General features: G+C 38.3%; 1 protein-coding gene and 1 long non-coding RNA gene across 3 annotated transcripts in view; one reads left to right on the forward strand and one right to left on the reverse strand.

Annotated features, from left to right (window-relative positions):
* Nucleotides 1–21,121, forward strand: part of LOC101155374 (seizure protein 6 homolog) — a 105,839-nt gene that overhangs the window by 1,208 nt on the left and 83,510 nt on the right. The gene's annotated exons all lie outside the window — the stretch shown is intronic.
* LOC144983817 (uncharacterized) lies at nucleotides 3,630–10,947 on the reverse strand. Its single transcript, XR_013647642.1, has 2 exons — nucleotides 7,805–10,947; nucleotides 3,630–7,639 (listed from the first exon to the last, which is right to left on the reverse strand). It is a non-coding gene; the product is annotated as an uncharacterized LOC144983817 (long non-coding RNA).

A 21,121-nucleotide genomic window follows, 5' to 3' on the forward strand; every position in this document is an offset into this window, starting at 1 on the left:
CTTTGCGGAGGTGATGCATCCTCTTTGTCAAGTAACTGGGCACAGACGTTTTCCACCCCCATGAGATATTAATTTCCCAGTAAACATAACATTAAAACAAATATAAATTATCCAGAGTAATAGACAAAACGCATTTTCCCCCTATGAAAATATTGCCTAATATTAGTGACTCCAATTAGCATCTAATATAATTAAATTCTTCACCAGTAGGAAAAAAAGCCATTACAATTTCACCCTACCAAAGTTTTTCATTAAAGCAGTTTCATGTTGAAAATGAACACATTTATGAGGGGAAAAAATGATTACTAAACAATGCAATAACTGAAAATGAATTCAAATTCCCTGGGCTGGTTCAGTCATTACATCCAAGCTCATCGAAATACCGAGCTGTAATTTTGCACCCGCCGGAAACAATATTTTAGGCTCTCAAAAAAACATGAACTGATTGAATTTGTTGCTGAGGAGAGGAGCTGCAACACTGCCTGCAAATATCCAGGAAGGATAGTTGTCGAATAGCATACCCTAAAATGGTTGACCTGTGGAAATTCTATTGAACTTTTGTAGCATTATGAATGCCATCACAGCTGAACAAGTCATGAGAATATAACTGCAGTTTAACACTAAAGGAAAAAGCTTTTTCTTCCTCCCCCTTTTTTATTTTTAGTAAAATAACATTTAACGGCTTCCATTAGTGAACTCTTGGCTGTTGCTTTGCGAACAAACACTTCAACTAATGGTAAACTCTCCAAGGTGGGCATTTTAATTCTTTCATTTAGGAGAGACTGAGGGATTGTCATTTTCAAAGGTTGAAATGCACAACTGTTGACAGAAGTGATTGGAGTTTTAGCTCTAAAATATTTTAATCTCCAGTTTCAAGTGTTATTTATTCTGAACTACATTTAATCTCATAGCCAAAAAATGCTTTATTTTGCCATTTTCATGTTTTACCTTTTCAGAAAAGAGTATAATGACTGCACAATTTTAGGTTAAAACTTTTTTTCTAATTAATATTTATCATTGATTTGCAGGATAATTAGGTACACTAATAATGTTTCTAGTTTATGTAATGTGAATTATGTAATTATTTTTACTTGTTTGTTTCATTTGCAGAGCAAAGCTTTTTTTTGGCTTATCATTATCAAATCCTTAATTTATTCTTGGATATGTGTTTCTGAGGTCCGCAAACGTGATAATTCAGTTCACTATCACGTTTGCGGACCTCTTGTATTTTGATATCACAGCAAAACCAATGCAACTACTTCGGTTTTTATTCCTTAGTTTTGGCTTTAAGGTTTCAAGCTTGCAGCTGATTAGTGTAAAGAAAAAGGTCTGCCGAGGAAACATGCTGCAGGTAAGAATTTCAAGAAAATAAATAACTATTTGTAAAATCTCCAAACTGAATCCATGGGCTGATTATATAAGCTGGTTTTGGCTTTTGAAAATGATCTATAATGACCCGGCAGTTGTGGAGGAGCAGTTTTGCTCTGCGTATTTGAGATCTTGAGCTGTCCTTAACATGAAGAATGTATCTTCTCTAATGAATTATGTAAATCTTACCAGGTTTAGAGCCTTATATCATTACTTGAGTATCCCACAGGTTGGATAAGACAGATGTAGGCTGACAATATCTACCTCAATCTTGATTTGTGGCTAGTAGGTCATCAGTTAATGTGTTTTTACTTGAGCTTTATTGATCCCCAGCACCAAAACACAGCAGTTTTACAATAGAAGCTACACAAAAGGGGAAAAATTGCAAAGTGACCTAGTTCTCCTAATTATTTCCCTACAGAGATGCAGTTTGCACTTTCAAAGCAGGCATGCTTACATTTTTGAGCTGTAGGCAAACATATCTGTTCCGTATGCTGGAGTGCAATTGATCTGTTTTAAAAGGGGCACATGGTGAAACTGCACAAGTCAGAATCAGCAAAATAGAAAGACGATGGAGTGTTTTTCCGGTCGTGTTCTTTTGTGCTGACACCTGTTACTGTTCCATAAGGCGGCTCCGTTTTTGTCCAGGCGAGCATTTTCTGAGCAATACTTAAAAACTCAGCTGTGGGTGTCATTAATACGAGAGTTCGCAGAAACAGCTTCTGTTTTCTGTAATTGAGGGTGTTATTCACTCGAGCTGGTAAAATTTGCCAGGATGACGAGGATAAGACGGCAGAGCTCTTCCTTTGGTTTGATTGCTGCTTTGAGCAGTCTGCTGGAAAAAATCTGAACATCCTTTAACTCCAGGGGAGGGAACACAAATAATTCAACACCTGTTTGTTGGATTGCCAGTTATTAACTTCATCAAGGGCTATTCAACATCTGTGTGCTGTCATAATTAGTTTAACTTCCCCAAGTCTTGTCAATGGTAAATGAGCGTCATTATGCTAGAATGCCCCTCTTCAAGGCTTGGCGCCTGCCTGCCTGCCTCAGCCCCTGTCGGTGCCCGTCTCGGTCTCTTTCACTGCCTCCTAGGTGGAGCTCACAGCTTGGCTGAATGCGACTCATTTTCGACTCTTCATGTGCAAATGCTTCCCCTGCTCTGTATGAATGTTGCATGCATCCTAATTTGACTCATTGCCTTAAATATATTCACTCTCCAGAGCTTTGTTTGGGGAAAAGACTGTTTTTGAAAGGGTCTTTTTTCTGTTTTATCAACATTTTTACCTAGAATATCCCTTTAATATGAAATATACCTTTCTGCTTTTTCCTAAATCTGACAATGCTTTAAGGAGGCAGTGGTTCAAATGTAAAATTCAGATGCTTGTGTGGAAATGTTTGATGTTTTCCAATTTTTATATTCACTGGCCATCTAGTTTATACTGTATGAATAGTAAAAGTTGTAGGCCAGATCCTTCTGCCTTGCCTTGCTTTTCTTTTATTTATTGCAATACTAGCTGGTGAGCTCTTGAATGGGATTTCTGTTAAATTCATGACACTGGCTGGAAAACTCTAAAAGGATGGCCTGTTTAGTTACTGTGCAATTAATGGATGAGATCAAATAGAAAAAAATAGCAAAGCTCAAAAATTGCTGAATTGGGAGGTTTTTTTTTTTACACACAGGCTTCTGGTTTGAGCCTCATTCTATTAAACAATAAGATGATGTTTTTGTCCATGCTGAATAAGACTCCAGTCATACCCCGATAGTGAAAAATCTATGCAAAAACACAGATTAGAGTGAGGATGGAGGAGAAAAAAAAAGGTATTTTTTCCTGAGAGCATTTTACTTTCAGTTTGTTTAATCAGTCTGACAGTTTGGATAGAACTGAAATGGGCTCCTGCATCTAGATAATTAAGTGAGAAGCTACAGCAACACGATCATCTCTTTAGAGACTTGATATAACAGGCTCTCAATGAAAATCTCAGAGTGTACATAGTGCAAAGAATTATTTCTTTTGGATTTGGAGTGGGCACTTTGAGACGCTCACTTGTGATATGTAGTCGAGGACGGACTTCTAGCAGTGACAGTGGAAATTACAACAAAAAAAACCCAAAACAGTTTCCCTTATTTGGTGTTGGAGACTGCACATTTAATATATGTCAACTACCCTGTCACAGAACTCTTAAAAGAGACCACAGTTTTGTTAGGGAACTTACAGCGCAGGCTTTCTTTGTACCCGCTTTACCTTTGGCCTTGTGCCTTATCGATTCCCCCAGACGTCCATGAAAAAAATAAAATAAATAAAAACTAAAAGAAGTCAGCAGCTTTGGCTTCTCCTCCTTTCCACACCTTCTACGCTCTGCCTGGCTGTGTATAAACCTCCCTAATCGGGAGTGGCGGGTTTTGCAGCAGCACAGGGGATGGCTCTCTGAAACGATTAGACCAGGGGACAGCTCCAGCTCTCTTCTCCTCTTCTTCACGCCAGATCCCATCTAGAAAGCATTTCATCTGTGGCGGTAAAAAGGTTTATATGTAGGGTCAGACAGTGCTGTGTGGAAAGCAGCAGGTAATAGGCTGTGTAATGTGTTTGGGAGAGTAGTTTTAGTATTCACAGTTAGTACTGACCTCTGGCAGGCTGAGCCACCCCCACAGTAATTTCTTCTGAAAAGATGTAATTGAATTCATCAGGATGAGCAAACATAAGTAGGGGAGAAAGATAACAATGTTGTGGATAGATCAAGGAAGGGGATAGCGGCTCTACGAGTAATTGAAAATAGTGAAAGACAAACATGAGCAATGAAAGTGTTTGGGACAATGGAAAAAGTAAGAAAAAGTCATACCAACGTAGATGAAGTTTGACTCCTTATTCTTACTTCTATCTTCATCTCGTCTTATGCACACTTAGTCATAAATTTTGTCATGAGACCTCCAGAATATTTTTGAAGTAGATTTAACGTTATTACTTTCCACACAGTCCAGTATCACAGACTCGGTTCAATTGTCAAGTTTTTCCGTGCAGCCTCCTGTCCAGATGCCACAGACATAAAGCCGAAGCCCATGTTGTGACCGCAAGGCTTGTTCCCTCCGCTGAGAAATATTGAAGTCATGTCCCAGAGGACCTGGTGTATAATTTAGAGGTTCTAAGATCGACCGCCATCTCCAAAATATCAAACATTGTCAGTCCAAGCAACTGCTGGGTGGCTAGGCGATTGTCTGTCAGTTATAAGGCATCTGTCCCCCGCTTCTGCTTCTGTCTGCCTGATGGAGAGATGGCTCATTGTGGTCGCTCTCATCTGTCAGTGCAAGAGGAGACTTCAGGAAGAACACTCATCCCAGAGAAAGAATTGTTTAGCTTTGAAGAGCTGCACTACAATGGTATTATCACTGATTGCTGGAATATAGCCTTTAGTGATAACATGCACTTTTAAAGGTTCTGTTACATATTTTGTATTATAGATGGACGATTGGTTTTTCATGAGGCACCTCCTGAATGCACTCAATTTGTGTTCTGTTGCTAATATGCGTAACTGATTTTTTTTGGAAGTCTAAAACATCAAATTTGATACACCGATATTATAATTGTTATTCATTTGCATGTTTATGCTTCTAAAATCTATATAAATAGTAGTGTAATGATTCCTTTTCGCAACCATTCGATTCATATCATAATTTATGGTTGACGATACGATTCATAGTCGATATTGGTTCATTTTAAACAATCTTATTCACTGACATACAATCAATCCAGGACATCTTTAGCCAAAAATTCAACCAGTGTGACTCAAAGATAAATACTTGGGTACTGAACAGTGCAGGTGACATTTTCCTTGTATTTCTTGCAAGATATTCTAGTGTAAATTAAATATGTGTGCAACCAAACAAATAAACAAGAATTAATGGCAAATTTTAGGTTCCTAAAGTTCAGCCCAATGTTGTTTTTCCACATCAAAAAAATACAAAGGGAACTTTTTACAACGTGTGTGTTGTCCCTGTGATGCACTTGGTCGTTTTTATGTTACAGTAAATCAAACCTAATGGTATTTTCTAATATCATTATAATTTATTTCTTTTTGAAATTATTTTATAAAGGTTTAGGTCGATTCCATTAACAACTTGCCTCATACAGATCGATCTGGTTGGATTGTAGGAATTACACCCATATCTATGATGTCTTGGTATTTTGTCTAGACTATTGTTTGCATGCCAACACTACTGCACATAGTTGCTACTTGGTTGCAACGCTACATAGTTTTGCTAAAATGTTGTACTTCTAAAACATTTTTGACTGCACTTTGGTCAAACATGCTTCTTTATTTGTCTAAACCATATTTCATTTTCAATGAGTACCCTTTGACTTTTTTTTAAATGCACCACTTAAACATAATAAAAAATACTGGGTGTTCCGGTAAAAATCTCAGAGTGTTATACTATAGCTGTCCTTGTGACTCTTAAGAGTTCAAAAATATTTAGCCTTTCTGAATTAACTCAAAATGTTCTTTCTAACAACTCAAAGCTTGACAGTGACATCAGCACTTGAGGAGGTTGTATCTTAGAAACTGGCATTTGCTTTTGTTTTCTTTTTTCAATGCAATCCTTAAATGTTCAATAGAAGGCACAAAGTTTGTATCAACACACTATCCAGCAGCGGCTCTTATGAAACAGTTTTGTTTTATTATTTTCTGTAGTAACTGATGGTTTAGGGTTATGTTTTTCAAATTTGCCACTGCCGGGTTTAACACATAATCTGCTTCCTGAAACAACTTAAGGCTTTTAATTAGTTTGCTGTGTAAAGACTAGGAAAGGATGAATAAATAAATTTTTTCCAAATGTCTTTGCAATAAACCACAAAGATCATCTTTTGATTTATTTTAGAATCGTTCAAAGTAGTCTTTTAATTACGATTATGTTGTTTTTATCCCCCCAAAAAAAGAAAACCTGTGTCATTTTTCTAGGATATAGGTTCTGCAGAGCGGCACAGGCTCATTAGATAATCAGCTCTGAGTTTTGGGCGGGATTGTTGGCGCAGAGAACCCCCCCCCCCCCCCCCCCCCCGCGCAAATAAGATCTTTTTCAAAAGGCTTTTTTTGTCTGCTCCTGATTCACAATGATTTGAATAAAGAAATACTCAAAATTGCAATTTTTGGCCTAATTCTCTTGATATACGTTCTTATCATCAGAAAAAATGCTACAAGAACATGTTAAAAACACCAAAAATACCATTTTCATTAGAGTTTAAGTGTTCGTAAACAGAAAAGGCTAAATGGTTTCATGGTGATTGTCAAAGCAATACACCCTATGATTAACCAAGGAAGTTGCATTAGTTGTCTAGCAAATACAAAAAACCTAGTAAATCTCAGGCAAAATCACTGCAGTTAAAAACCAATTAGGATTTTACATTTTTTCCTGAACATGTAAAGTGCCATCTGCCTACTTAAAGGATTTACATAGGTTAATTAAAGAGTAAAGTTTAACCCAAAAGTATTAATCAGATCACATTCAAAGTTTTTCCAATTATGTTGAATGTTATTCTGATTAATAAAATAATTAGATAAATAATTTGAATTTGAGAGTCCAGAAACTACACAAGATTTTCATTTTCCTTGCAAATCTGAACACAAATGTACCGATGTTGACTCTCTCTGCACTGTGGCATTACATCTGCTTTTTTCACACAGGTTTAAGCGTTGACGACATAAATATATGAAGGATGAGTAGGCAGCTGCGAGGAGTCAAAAGTGCATCTTGAAGATAACAAAAAGGAAACTGATGTAGACACGATGATATGACAGAAGTTCTCCCTCTAAACATAGAAAAGAGAAAAAAAAGGAAAATGGACTTCACAGGCAGTCAACAGGTAACAACGGGAATCAAACAGGCAGGCCGACAGCGACACACAGACCTCTGAGCACACGCACCAGTACAGATAAGGCGACTGCAGGAAATGTAAAGTGATAGAGGCATGAAAGGCAAATACTGATGAAAGAGTGAGCTGCAGTTCGTGTCAGGAAAAACAGAGGTGATAGTTGGAGCACAGGTGTGGAATAAATAATTGGGATTAAAGGAAACTAGATTAGTAACAGTTGAAAAAATACATTTAAATGTCACCATAACTAATAATTTGATTTAATTCAGCTAAGCTTACAGAGGCTAAAATTAAGTCTTACCCCTCTGTTTCTTTAGTTACTTATCCTTTTTCCTTGATTTTTTTGACCTTCCTCCTGTAAACTGATTTTAGCATGGCATCATAATGGATGTTTTCCTTTGACGCATCTGAAGGTGAAAGAAAACAAGGAAGTTACCCCCAGGAGTTAAAGACAAGGACAGGCGGGCATCTTTGAGTGAGGTTTCCTTGACATGTAGAAAAGAGGCGGGACACATAAAGCCACGCTGCGAATCAAATCAAAAGTAAACAAATAAGTTGTCAGGAAATCTCACCTGGCAGTGATCATAAAATGCAGCAGCGGGCTGCAGAGGAACACTAGACAGATGAAGCAGCTGATGCATATCACACAGATTTCTGATTAAAACTGCCTCTGAAGAGAGGATGCCTCATCCCGTGAAACGCCCGTGGCCTTGACTCCTGTGTCACGTCTCTTCCTCACCCTCGCCAGGCGCATCTTGGGAAGAAAGCGAGGACTAAGCGTCAAAGACTGGCAAAAAGGATATTTAAGATTTCTGTCTGCTGGTATGTTCAGCTGCATAGTCGGGGGAAAAAAAGGAAGCCATCATTATTGGGCTAGTTGTATGGCAACAATAACCATTGTGGCATGCCATGCTGTTTATAAATACTCCAGTTTAGATGATTATTCTCTCCATCCGACAGCCCGTTAATAGCACAATTTCCTTTCCCAGAGACTTGATGTGTACCCCTCATCATTTCTGCAAATGGTAAACAGCGCTGCCTGTAAGGGGGCAGTCTGAGGGACACCAGAAAAAAAACAACAAAACAACAAAAAAAACACCTAGGATTTATTCCTGCTATGAGCTGTGTTTTGATTTCTCCTTTTTCCTGTCACAAACTGCCACGTGAACACTAAATTCAGCACAGGCTGCTCTGGTAGAACAAAACCCCCAGATGTTTAGCTGCAAACAGCTTTGGGAAAGAGGTAGAATTTTTCCGAGCAAGTGTCCGTGCAGCCACCAACCTCTCTCATACATCAAGGGTTTTCTTCATTTCTCTCGCTGTACTTTGCATGAAAGGTTCAGCTACATCCTGTGGCTTTCATCAGGACTAAAGGAGCAATGCTGAATTTACAATGTGCCGGCAACTGCCACGGAAACCATGCCTCTCCACCACCATCTCCCTCATTGCCTCCCAAAATGCTATACAGACATTTATTTTTTTGCTTAGGGGTGTCACTTAAACAGTCTGCATTTTCATAAATTCAAATTGAGACACAATAACTAGAATATGAAAGCATAAAAGAGCCACATTTCATTTGGAGCAACAAAATGTCTTTGATGATTGTTGCCGATGCTTGCTTACTTTGATTTCACGACAAAAATGGTGTCTTTTCAAGTTGATATTAACAATGACCTGACCATAACAGCCAAAATAGCTGCTAGAAAGGGTAAGAGGTAATCTTCTTCATTTTGTTAGACAAGCAACATTGGATACAGAACTTGGTGGATGTTTTTGACTAAACTCAGAGAAAATAACAGAGTGTGGAGGGCACAGTAGCGCAAATTTTAGCCCAGGAAATGCTTGTATTTATCAGTGTTTCCATTCGTGGCATGTTAGGTGATCCCAAGAAGACAAGTGTCATGTTATTTCATGCCTAGGTGTGCACAAAAAAGCAGGGCTGTTGGCAAATAGCCTGTCAATGTCAGTGACCATTCTACCTTGAAGGTGACATGTTTGTGTTTAGCTGAACTTATCATACGCCCCTGTCACAGCACTTTCATTCGGTTGGTAAACAAGTTGAGAGGGTATGGAAGGTTTTAGGAAAGCTGGAGAAAAAAAAATCTCATCACAAAAGTGCACCACTTGGCTCCAGTGCAATTATGTTCTGTAAATGATGCTCAGTCTGTCCTGCGAGTTGCTCGCCCTCTGTGCAGGTGGTTTGCACGTACGCTGTGTCAACAAAGCAGCGCGGGTCTCTGCGTGGAAGGTGTGAGGCTGTTTACCGTTGTTGCTGTGTGGATTGATGAGGTAGCTAAGGCGGAGGCAGGGGCATGATGTGAATAGTTGGGGTATTACTGTGGAGAGAGGTGTTTCCCCTCTGAGGCTGCTAACTGAGTTTGACAAAGCTGTTTCTGCTGGGTAGCTTCAGGGACGGTCTCTGGCTCAGCTCCAGGAGTTCTGGCTCCGCATGTGGATGCACATTTTAAGGTGAGGAAGGGGACCACAGACAGGAGCGGCAGGAGGCAGCTCCCACTAATGCTGATTTACTGTAGGAAAAGCAGTCTATAGCAAATTGAATATTTTACAAGCATGGAGAGAACACTGAAACTAGATCAAACATACTTTATTAACCCTACATATAAACATGCTTATCATATTTTACACACCCATTTCTGTGACCGTTATCTCATTAGTATGATCCAAACGATCCTTAAAAACCCACTGCATATAACTTGTAGTTCATCATCATTCCACCAGGGGCAGTAGAAGGGCTTTTCCTGTTCATCTCAAAATGGCTGCTACCATAAATAACGTTTTATATATATATATATAATACAGCAAGTTGTCGCACCAGTCCACACACCCCCATGCTTGCTCTTGCTGATTGATGTTTCCTTATTTGTAGGATTAGATTCTCTTTTGAGTATCCCGTTGTTACATTTTTATTGATCGTTTCTGCTTTTGGGGATTTTGTGATTGTCGTTTTGGATGGCACATCCCTGTGGATTGTGTCAAGGCCAAACCACTCCGTGACTTGTGCTCTGTCTGGCAGGGAAATTGGATTAAACTTCTGTGGTAATTTTTGGGTCATTTTTCCTATTGCAGCTTTTCCTGATGCTGCCTTCATGTGAACTCTCATTCTAAGCTGCCTTTGGTGTTTTGGAAAAAAAAACGGTTGCAGCTGGAAGCCTGTCTGTGTCTGTCTCCAAGCTTTAACCTGGTAAACTTTAACAAAGTTAGCCACATATTTGATCATATTTTTTTACACTCTGCTCTAAATGAAAGCAGGGATGGGAGAAAAGATTTAGAGCCAACTGGATTTGTCACCCTGTAAGTGAATGGGATTTGTGAGCGCGCATTCCATTTCAGAGCACGACCCAGTCTGTTCAAATAGATTATGAAGGCTAATATGCGGACGAATTTGAAGGAAGAACTTCAAATATTTTTTTCTCTTGACATGTCACCAGTTGTATATACGGTCTGCTGCTGGCTGTCTTCTACCAAAAAAACCAATCAGCTTAAAATTTCAATCTCTGCGAAAACAAAATAAAAATCTAGAGGGAATTAAACAGCAGTCCTCTCCTCTTTATGACCATTTACACCTCCAAGCAAGGCCAGATAGAGGCATGGCAGGTGATTGCCGTGATTGGCAATTGGGATTTACGAAAATCCCACAAAAAGCCTAAAAAAACTCCCCCACAGAAATACAAAAAATAAAACAAAAGACACAACCAAAAAATGTAGGGATGGATGGATAGAAAGACAGAAAAATAACAGACATTAAAAAGAAGGAAATAAATGGAGCCTCAACAAGTCACAGTCCAGTGTCCTGTTTGTGCCTTTCCTAGGTCAGGCAAATGCAGAGGGTGGTGTCAGGAGGAGCATTCACAGTAAAAAATCTAAAGACACATCAAATACATCAAAGGAGAAGATAGATATATGGATATATGAACTGATATGATGGATGCATGGTTTTCCAAGCATTTTAGAGGAAAGTGACACTGCAAGCTCCCAATACACCTCCTGATATTCTTTTTTTTTCCTGATATTCTACTAGCACTCCTTAGTAGGGCTGGCTAAATCCAGGCCTACCGTCAAGTTCAGCCTAAAATCCTGCAGAGTTAATGTGCCATGTATATAATTGACAAGACGCACACAAAATCGTCACTAAAGCTCATTTTCTAGAATAGTTTAGAGAAAAATTCAAAGATTTGCGAGATTCTTAGTGTAAACACAACCCAGTTTTGATAGTATAAAAAATGTCTTTCTCAAGAATGTCTGCTTCTAAAGAAGAAAAGGAAAAAAAAATCTATTGACCAAGAGATGCACTAGCAGAAGAAGCACACAGGGGTCGTATTCACTCCTTTCATTGACTCATGAATAGATCCCTTGAATAGAAGAGTTTTAATAGATCCTCAAGGAAAAAAAAAATAAAATCCTGTTGTTACCATAGTAATATGGGTGAGGATTGTGTGTTACCGCATGAAAAAACTTTACTAGAAAGACGATGAGTATTGAGCAGGGAGCACTAAAACTGTTTAATCATTAGATTTCATAAAGACAGAAAAAAAACTGCTGTGAAGGTAATTATACTAGAAACCTGTCCACAGTAAATGTGGAGTTTGCGTTGCATAAAGGGTCAAAGTGTGTGGGGGGTTGTTGGAGGTGGGTTGAGGTCAGTGCATACAGCTCATCCATTACGTAAATGGATGTGGAAAGCCACTTCAGTGTGTTTGCTCTTTGTCTCAGACCATCAGAGGATTTGGGGAGTTTGAAGACAAACAGCCCCTTGATCTAAAGACTCAGAATCAGAGAGAAGATACATCAAAGCCTGTACCCTTTCTCTCTAAGATGCTTCTGTTGGAGTTGGGTGATTGAGTGAGTGGAGGGAAGATATAGGCCAAATTTTGCTTGCGTGACTGTCTCCCAAGCGTATAAAATATGTTTTCTTTTTGTGGTATATGCATTAAGTTGGGAGACGAATTTGCAAAGATGGGTCAAAAAATTATGTGGGAGTAATGGGTTATTATTTTCTGCTTTTGCTTATTTGCTGTAACGAGGTAAAGTGTCACATTACTAATTCATTTATTAAAAAATATATTACTTAGTACAGTAAGCTACATATTTAATGCTAATGAAAACACAGACTTGCTCCTCAAAATGGGATTTTTTTTATCAGATAAAAGCATGCCATAAACCAAATCTGTTTTCTATCAGTCGCTATGTGAAATCATTTTTTTACGGAGCATTTTTTCTGTTTGACTTTCTGAAGTACATAGATACCAGGTTCTCTGTTGTGTCTCGGTTTTGTCTTTTTTCTCAAAGCAGATATTCCATATTTTGATTTTTATGAACCAAACTGACTCAATTTGGGGGTTGCTCCTTGTGGTTTCCTTAATTGTGCTTCTTGTTTATTTTACATTAAAAAGAATATCAGAAATCATTATTAGACCATATTGACCTTCATTGAAATTTAAAATACTTGGCAAAACACATGTCACATATGTCAAATATGTTCAACTTCTATAGGTGTCAGGAACATGTGGTGTAGGAGCCAAAACACAGGAGACAAGGCATGGTGGCAGAAACTAAATAAACTGAAACATGACAACAACAATGGGAAAAAAAGGTGACCTGACAAGGATGAACTGAAAGCCTGACACTTATATACATTGAGGGCAATTAGCTGAAATAAGGACAGCTGTGGATCATGAAGAACCGGGAACTGATGTGACTGATAAATGACAACTCAGAACATGACCAAAACCAAGTTATTGTTATTCATTTCTTGAAATGACCACTTGCTATATTGACAAAAATGCTACATTATCTGATAATTGATTATCTATAGTACTATTACACTGTGTTAAAATGTGTGGATCAAATTTGAGACAGTGGGTAAATCAGGTGGGTTTTTTATTCCTGAACATGCATGTCAATATTTTTGCATCTTAACCTAATATTGTTGTGTGCAAAAACATAACAAATCACCAAACACATCATGACTGATACTATATATTATGAATAAAAGTATTACGGTATTTGAATTTCATCAAAAGGTTTAAAAAAAAAACATGAGAATGATAATTAAGCAGGTTTTTTTGTTTTCTTTTGTTTTCCATTATTGATGATTTTATTATCGTTCTACTGTGCTTCTTCAAATTTTATGTATAGTTTTAGTGTATTTATACTTGTGCCGCACTTTGTATGTCTGGCAGATGTTAAAGTGCTATATAAATAAAAATTGATTGATTGATTGATCTTAATTTGAAAAAAAAAAAAAAAAATTCTATTCGTTTTTTAGGTAGTGGGCTTTACAAGGTTAACACTGGTCTCATATTACTTCTTTAAAGTTGACTATTCGTATGTAATTAGAGTGGAGTTAGGATTATGGTAATGGTCAGGGTTAAAACTTTTTGGCAATGCAACAATATGCAATTTGGCCGCACGTATTACATGTGGCCAGCATGAATTTCCATCAGTTTTTGTGCTTGGCGCACATAAATACATGCAAATAACATTGAGCTACTTCTTTTTATGAAAGGATTTTGGTAACAAAAATTCTGGAAGCCTCTGATTGCTGTATACAGGTTTTAAGTAAGTAAAAAAAAAAAACTTTATATGTATGTCTTTCATTTTAGGAATTTAAGCCATAGGGTTCGTCCGTCTCCACCAGTTTAACAAGTCACACACATGGGGCCAGTTTTCATCATTGGCCAAAAAATAGAAACTGCCACCTTATAATCAGTTAAGTATGTGAACCATAGCAGGTTTTGGGTTGTGTTCAGGGTTCAGCTAATGATTAAGCAGAAGGCCGTCCTTCTGGCCTTTATTTGAAACACTTCCTGTGAGAGAAGCTCCTTAAATTAATTATGTTTGCCTAATGAATAATTAAGCCAAGGGAAAGATAATTTGGTGTTATGCAGGGAGCCAAGCCATTGTGCATGTAGAGGAACTGGTGCTCTGTGTGCCTGGTTGATTTCATATTGGGAGTGTGAAATGAGAATTAGCAAGCAATTTGGCTCCTGTTTCATCTTCCACCATGACTAAAACATCACCGCTGATTATGTCTTGACAAGTGTCAATACTGCATGCCTTTTTGTTAACTGTGCCACAGACAGGTCGTTCACTGCGTTCCATTATTATGCCTTTGAATAGTGGAATGTTACAGACTCTCGTCTTGAACGAAAGCAGATTACGCGCCATCTAAGCTGGAGAGTCCGCTTTAATGATAGCTGCAATGAAGCAACATTAATAGGTTTTTTTGTTTGTGTAGGTGAGGCGCAGATAATAGAGATTAAGCCATTAGAGAAAACATTTAATTATCTTGGTCATGAAAGTTGTTACAGCTAAATGATAAATGTGCAGGAAAAAACACAAAACCTTTCCAGTGTATGAAGCTTGTAATTAGATTTCTCTTCAGTTACTCGTCTTTTTTCTCTATGACCCAAAATATTTGCTGAGTTGGCCAGCACAGTGAATCAAATATTTGTTGTCATCGCGACATCAGCATGTGCAATACGCAGATCGCAAAATACATCGTGAACTGTGAAAACTGGTTACCTTAACTCTCAGTGCTCCCTTGAAGAAGGCAAAAAAATCACTTCTCTACCTACTCTGTTATGCATCTGTGATAACTGGTAGAAGCTGATGTTGATAGCTACTTGCTGTCCACAGTCATAGACTATGAGGAATACCCCTTGGCATGGTGGAAACTTCACCGAATTACATTCCCACACATAAGGAAGCTTGCAAGAAAAACCTTTCCATACCTGCTAGTGGTTCACCTTCAGAAAGTCTTTAAATAATAAAACATTCACACAGGAACGGCGCAAAGACAGAGAAACCATCATGTTTTGAAAAAAATGCAATCGCACACTACCAACGTTGTTCTTAACTGGTAGACAATTGTTCTGTGGTGGGTTTCCATGATACACAACTTCTTATCTGTCTCCTATTGAGGTAACCTGCCCTATAATTTAAGTTACTTTTATTCAAATAAAACGTTTGCAGTGAAAGAGAATTGATTTTTTAGTTGTTATCTGTTCATGCTTTGGAAGTCATATCGTCATCATAATATTGAACACCAGTATTGCACATTGTAAGTTTTCCTCATTTTGTGCAGCTGTAGTGCTGCGTATGATAGTGTTAATGTAGGATATGTCTTTTTATTTACCAGATAATTGGTTTTTGGGATAATTTTGGCGTGTGAGGTCTATTTTGAAGTCACAAATGACCACATAACAGACTGTGTCAATCCAGCCTCCTCCGTAAGATGCAGCGTGACACAGTAAACACCACTGTTTTAGTTTCGCTGCCCCCACTTGTTTCTCAGTTCTGAGTCAGTCGTAGAGGGAGAAAAAGAAGGACACACACACATGTACACACAAGCCCCCTTTCTATCTCCTTGTCCCTTTCTCTCCTCCTTTTTGTCCCTCCCTGATTATAAAGACTTGCCAAGAAATCATTGGCTCAACAGAGGAAGGGCAAATCCTCTTCAGCCAATTTAAATTCTCCTGAGCACATGGAACTGACTATTCCAAACTAATTAATAGACATGTTATGAATAAAAACACTTTGATTATGAAAAGAGGTTGCCCTCTGCCTCCTTTTAGGCTTGTCATTAGTATGAGGACACATGTGGTGGATAGCTGGAGTGTTGGTACCAGCTGCTGAAGAGGGACGCAGATGCCCTCTCTTGATTAAATTTTTTGCTGCATGTTTTATTCAGGTCTGACCGTGTGGACTTAGTGTCACTGAGTGTGATTAGCTTTACCTGTACCTACAGGAGAGCTGGGGCCAACAGGATCAGGAGGACAAGGCCCATTCAAAGGACGAGACCCAGAGACATGTGACTCTGGAGCCCTCGCTCATGCTCATGCACTTCATCAGCCTTGCTGCACTTGAAGTCAAAGTGATGTACAGCACTGGTTCTACTGCTCGGATGCATCCTTTTAACTCTTTCCTGGATTTTGTTTGTTTGAACCTTATCAGATGTCGTTTTTGCGGACCAGATGAAAGTATTACTTTATATCCAAAATCAAAGATGTTGGGTTTTGTTATGAATATGATTATATAATATTAAGCCTTATATTTTTGCAGGAGGGGTAAAAATGTTTAAAAGAATCAATGCTCAATTCACAGGAGGATAACTTGCATGCAGGAGCTGTTGGTGGGTTTTGTTGGCTGTGTTGCTTCTCAGAATTGTTCACGATCTCAAAGTTGTTTTAGATGTTTCCAGTGTCGCCTTATGTTTCCCTGCAATGAGCTGCTTGTCAACATGTGCTCCTCAGCTCGACTGACTCGTCCCAAAGAGGAACCAGACCCCCTCCTGCAGGAGCCATCTGTATATCGGACAAGGCTATCCATCATCCTCACTGCAGCGCTCGATTTAGTTTTTTTTTTTCTCACCAGACAGCTTCAGGCAGCACTGAACAGCTTTACATGTACATTTCGCTAATGAGAGCCCTTGAAACTTGCCTAGTGGCTCTCGCAGCCTGCCTCAAGGGCTGAAAGGAATCAATGAGTCAATCCCTGAGGCTGAACACACTTCTATCCTCCAGGGTTTTTCCAAATGTGGAATTTAACACCACACGTCTTGTTGTAGAGACAGCAATGCTAAATTAAGAGAACGATCTGATTGCTACAGTGTCTTTGCGTCAAAGCTGTGTTCATTTAGCAACATTTTTTGTTTTTCACGACACTAAATGTTGCCATCTTTTTATAAGGAATTAAAAAATGTTTGGCCTCTATTTATGAACATTTTTTGTCATAATTTAGCTGTCTTCAGGGCAACCCTGCATGGCATTTATAATGCCAATGGTGGATGCTGTTAATGATTCCACCGCATATTTTATTAAGTTTGTTGACATATAGCTCATGTTCATTAACATTTCTGGGGGCAAAAGTTGTGAGGAAATTAGTGTTATATGAGTTTGGGAATGTAAGCTTGCAGCCTTTTGCAATCACTGGGAAAAAATGTAATTCTACGAGCCGGAATGTCCCAGTAAGACAGAGTCACAGGTTCAGATTTCATGGGTGTAGTAGTCTTTTAGCCTGGACAGAGCAATAGATTAAAAAAAAAGATTATGTATCTGCAAAAAAACCACAGTTGAGATAAATGTTGTTTTGTGCTGTCATCAAAGTTTGATGTTGTTGGATGAATTCTGACCCAGCAAAAGCGTGTTAGTTCACATCGCCTGGATTTAAAGATTGCTAGTGATGCATTCAACTGCTTGAGAGAGAAAAATCTGGCCTCTGTCCGCTAATTCAATCATTCTTAGCAGACTGCTGCATGCTGACGGTGCTATTCAGAGACCACAGGGTCTTTGGAGAGAGAGAAGATGGAAGAAGGATCCTCCTGATTTGCAGGAGGAGGTGAAAAAGTCGTAGCTTGCCGCTGTGGCCAGATGAGACCATGTTACATACCAGCTTGGCAGCTCAAGATGAGATAGTTGCAGCTTATCAAATGTAAGCTTGGGGAACGAGGCCAGTGGGCATTCCCACATTTTGTGTAGTTCTGCCGACACGACATTGCCACAAAACAAATCTCATTCTTCATGGTGGTGTGTTGAGCTCTCACGCAGTTTCTCAATAATCCCAGACTGGTTGGAGACATCAAAATCTCTCTCCCATGGCAAGTTCACATGCGACTAGTTGTGCTATTTTCCAAACAAAATACAAAAGACGGAGCAGCAAATGGCTAGAGTACTGTCTGCTGAAGGATGAGCCTCTGAGTTGACAAAGGTGACACTGCATGAAAATGTCCAAAAAACATACACGCATGCTGCAGCACAAACCAGACAAATGAGTAATGTCTGAGAGACCATAAACCAACATGAGTAGAATAAAAAGATTCACAAAGAGAATCAAAATGAGCTGAGGGGCTCCAAAAATAACTGCAAACTTATGAAGTCTTTTAACCATCAGGGAGTCAAGCTTTTTGTAGCACTACTGTAGGATTTCTTTGGTCTGTGATCAGGAACCCATCGTTTCATAATCTGCTGTGTTCAGGGTGTTGTCAATATCACTCACTTCTCTTTCTTTGCTCAGATCAGCCTATGGCTTTGCACATAACAAATGGAATCAGAGAGTTAGACACAACATAAACAAAGAAATAAGCTAAAGTATGCAAATAAATAAAGAAGAATGAAACTGGGCCCTGAAACCTATGATAGAAAATGATTGACAGATTTTTACAGATATCATACTTTTTCAGTTCAGTTTGTTTGATGCATCTTTAAAATTTTGAGGAAAAAAAATCACTAACTCAAAGCAAGGCGAAGCCTTAAATAAAAAAAAGAAAGAAAAAAACTTTAAAGACCCGCTCTGATAATCTTTTTATCTATTATTAAAGTGTTCTTAGTGGGGTTTTAATTATGATTATGACGTTTTTACCAAAAATGTAAAAAATCTGTGTTGTTTTCTAACACATAGTTTCTGCAGAGCGCCAGCACTTCATTAAAAATTGGTCCCTGAGTTATGGGCGAGACCATTAGCACAGAGAAACCACGCTCCATTGCTGAGAGCTTGGAGCAAAGAGCTTGTGGCCCAGCAGTGTATTTTCTACAGAACGAAGAGGCTCTTTTTCACAATGCATTTTTTTGTTTGCTCAAGAAAAAGCCATGTTTTAAACTAGCATTTAAAAAAGGTACCTGGAGGGAAATCTCCAACAACTAAACTATGAAAAATGAACACATTTGAAGATGCAATATATGTTATCTATTAGTAGAAAGATTGAGTCTTAGTGTACACCACAATGACAGCCAGTGTGTGGAGCGTTTTGATGAATAGATTCACTTTTTGCTGTGTTAAGTTCAAACAGTTTATGTTTTGTTTCCGTTCTTTGGCCGACAAACTTTCAGAGAGGCCTTCAGTTATGTTTTGATCAGACGGACAAAATATCTCAATTTCCTTTACTTTCTCCATGATGAACTTCCTCATCACTATCTGTGAGACTGGTAGCAATAATCCTCAGAATCAAATTTGCAGTCTGATTTGAGAAAATATGATAATATCCCTTAATATGGACATATGAGAAGCTGTTTGATGTGTTACTTTCATTTTAGGGGGAGATCAAAGTCAAATTAAAAAAGAAAGAAGGGATATGGTTACTACCAACAACATGTCAGCTCACAGGCTCAGATTTTTTGTTTATGCATGTTCATGTCTTTGTCAGAAGAAGTGTATTTTTGCAGGCAGATGCGTGAGCACTTGAGCATGTGGCCGAAGCGTTGGCACTAATAACACAAATTACATTTCTGTAGATAAACATATGGAGATTGCAGGCTGTGAAATTGACTTCAGGCTGTGAAATAATAATATGAAAAAAAATAAAAATCCACTGAGGTGATTTCTGAGGTTGTTCAGGGGCGGAGCGTATCGCTCTGTGCCTGTGCATTCGCTGCAATTCAATTAGTGTCCGTGATCATCCTCTTCAGCTGTAGTCTGATGCGGTGTGACTTTGCAATCCGAGACACTGCCTTGATAGCAGAGAGATGTTTGATTTATATGTTCATTAGGGAACTCTCTTTCCAGGCTCAGACCTTTTATTAATCCCTGTTCACACTCAACAAGCACAATCAACCCATGCCCAAATAGCCAAGGAGAAACATAACAAAAATTGGCAAACGTCATAAACACTTATTAGGCCATACCCTCGCAAAATTTCTCACTAACCCATAACATGGTAATCCCATGCAAAGTGGATTGAATATTAAACAGTTTGGCATGCGTGTGGAAGGAGTGCAAGCTACTGAAATGCCAGGAGGATTAAGTCAGAGCGGATATAGTGCAGCAGTAGCACCATGCTGTACTTGAGTTGCTGTTTCTTAATAATAGAAATGTCAGGAAGGAGAAAGAAGGAGGGGAAGGAGAGGGATGGGGGTGGGGGGTTGCAGGCCTTAGAAATCACAGCTGGTGTAGAATTCAGCTTCCCACTCACATCGGCTTTAACCTTTGCTGCTGACAAAATTCCTTCTTGTAATGTTAGAATCCTGTTGAGACTTTTATTCATACAGTTTAAAACCAAAACTGCTCAGGTGTTTGTGTAGCTTTTTTCTAGATTTTTTATGTTACCTTTGTTTAATAGTACAAAAACACACTTGGGATTGCCCACTACATTAACACACAGCACAAACCTCATTGTCTTCTTTTAAATAAATATTAACTCTGCTTAGATATACAGGGAAATATATTATTCCTATAATCTCTTTTTTAAATGGCATATTGTTACCTGAGCAATCACTTTTGTCAGCATCACTGAAGTCTATAAATCCTTCCATGGAGGAGATTAGTCAGGGAGAAGTGCTGCTGCCTGCAATAATTAAAATTCTGCTGGATGGCCAGGGTTTCTCCTGCCACCATCTCTGCCAAGCATCACTTGCTGTCCATTTTACTTTTTCTCCTTTTGTCACTCTTTGTGGTTTCAGTCACTCTCAATACATTTCATACACGATTATTAGTTGACATTATGGAATTGATTGGCAAGAAGGGGGGAAAAATTATTTTTGAAAGAAATACAATAAATATTTAATTCAGCACCTTGCAAAAATCTTTTACCTATGGATTTTATGTGAAAAAATAAGAAATTGTCCGTAGAAATCAAAACATATTATATTAATGATGTTCTTTCCTTAGTTATTTTTTATTCCTAAAAATGTAATTTAATTTAATTTAATTTAATTTAATTTATAAATAAAAACCTTCATTTTTTGACACTTGTCTTTGCAGTCTCAGCTTCATTCTAAATTGAAACAAATTGTTTCCATTATCTAAAAAACGCCTAAATATTTAATCATTTTCTCAGTCAGATTTCACTTCCTCCATTTGGACTGAATTTTAAAGATTTATGATCATCTTTAGCAATTTACTATCAAGGCAAAAGTGTGTCTGTCTCTTTAAAAATG

Source organism: Oryzias latipes, chromosome 14, assembly GCF_053564925.1.
Source record: "Oryzias latipes strain Hd-rR chromosome 14, Olatipes_Hd-rR_3.1".
Classification (NCBI taxonomy): domain Eukaryota; kingdom Metazoa; phylum Chordata; class Actinopteri; order Beloniformes; family Adrianichthyidae; genus Oryzias; species Oryzias latipes.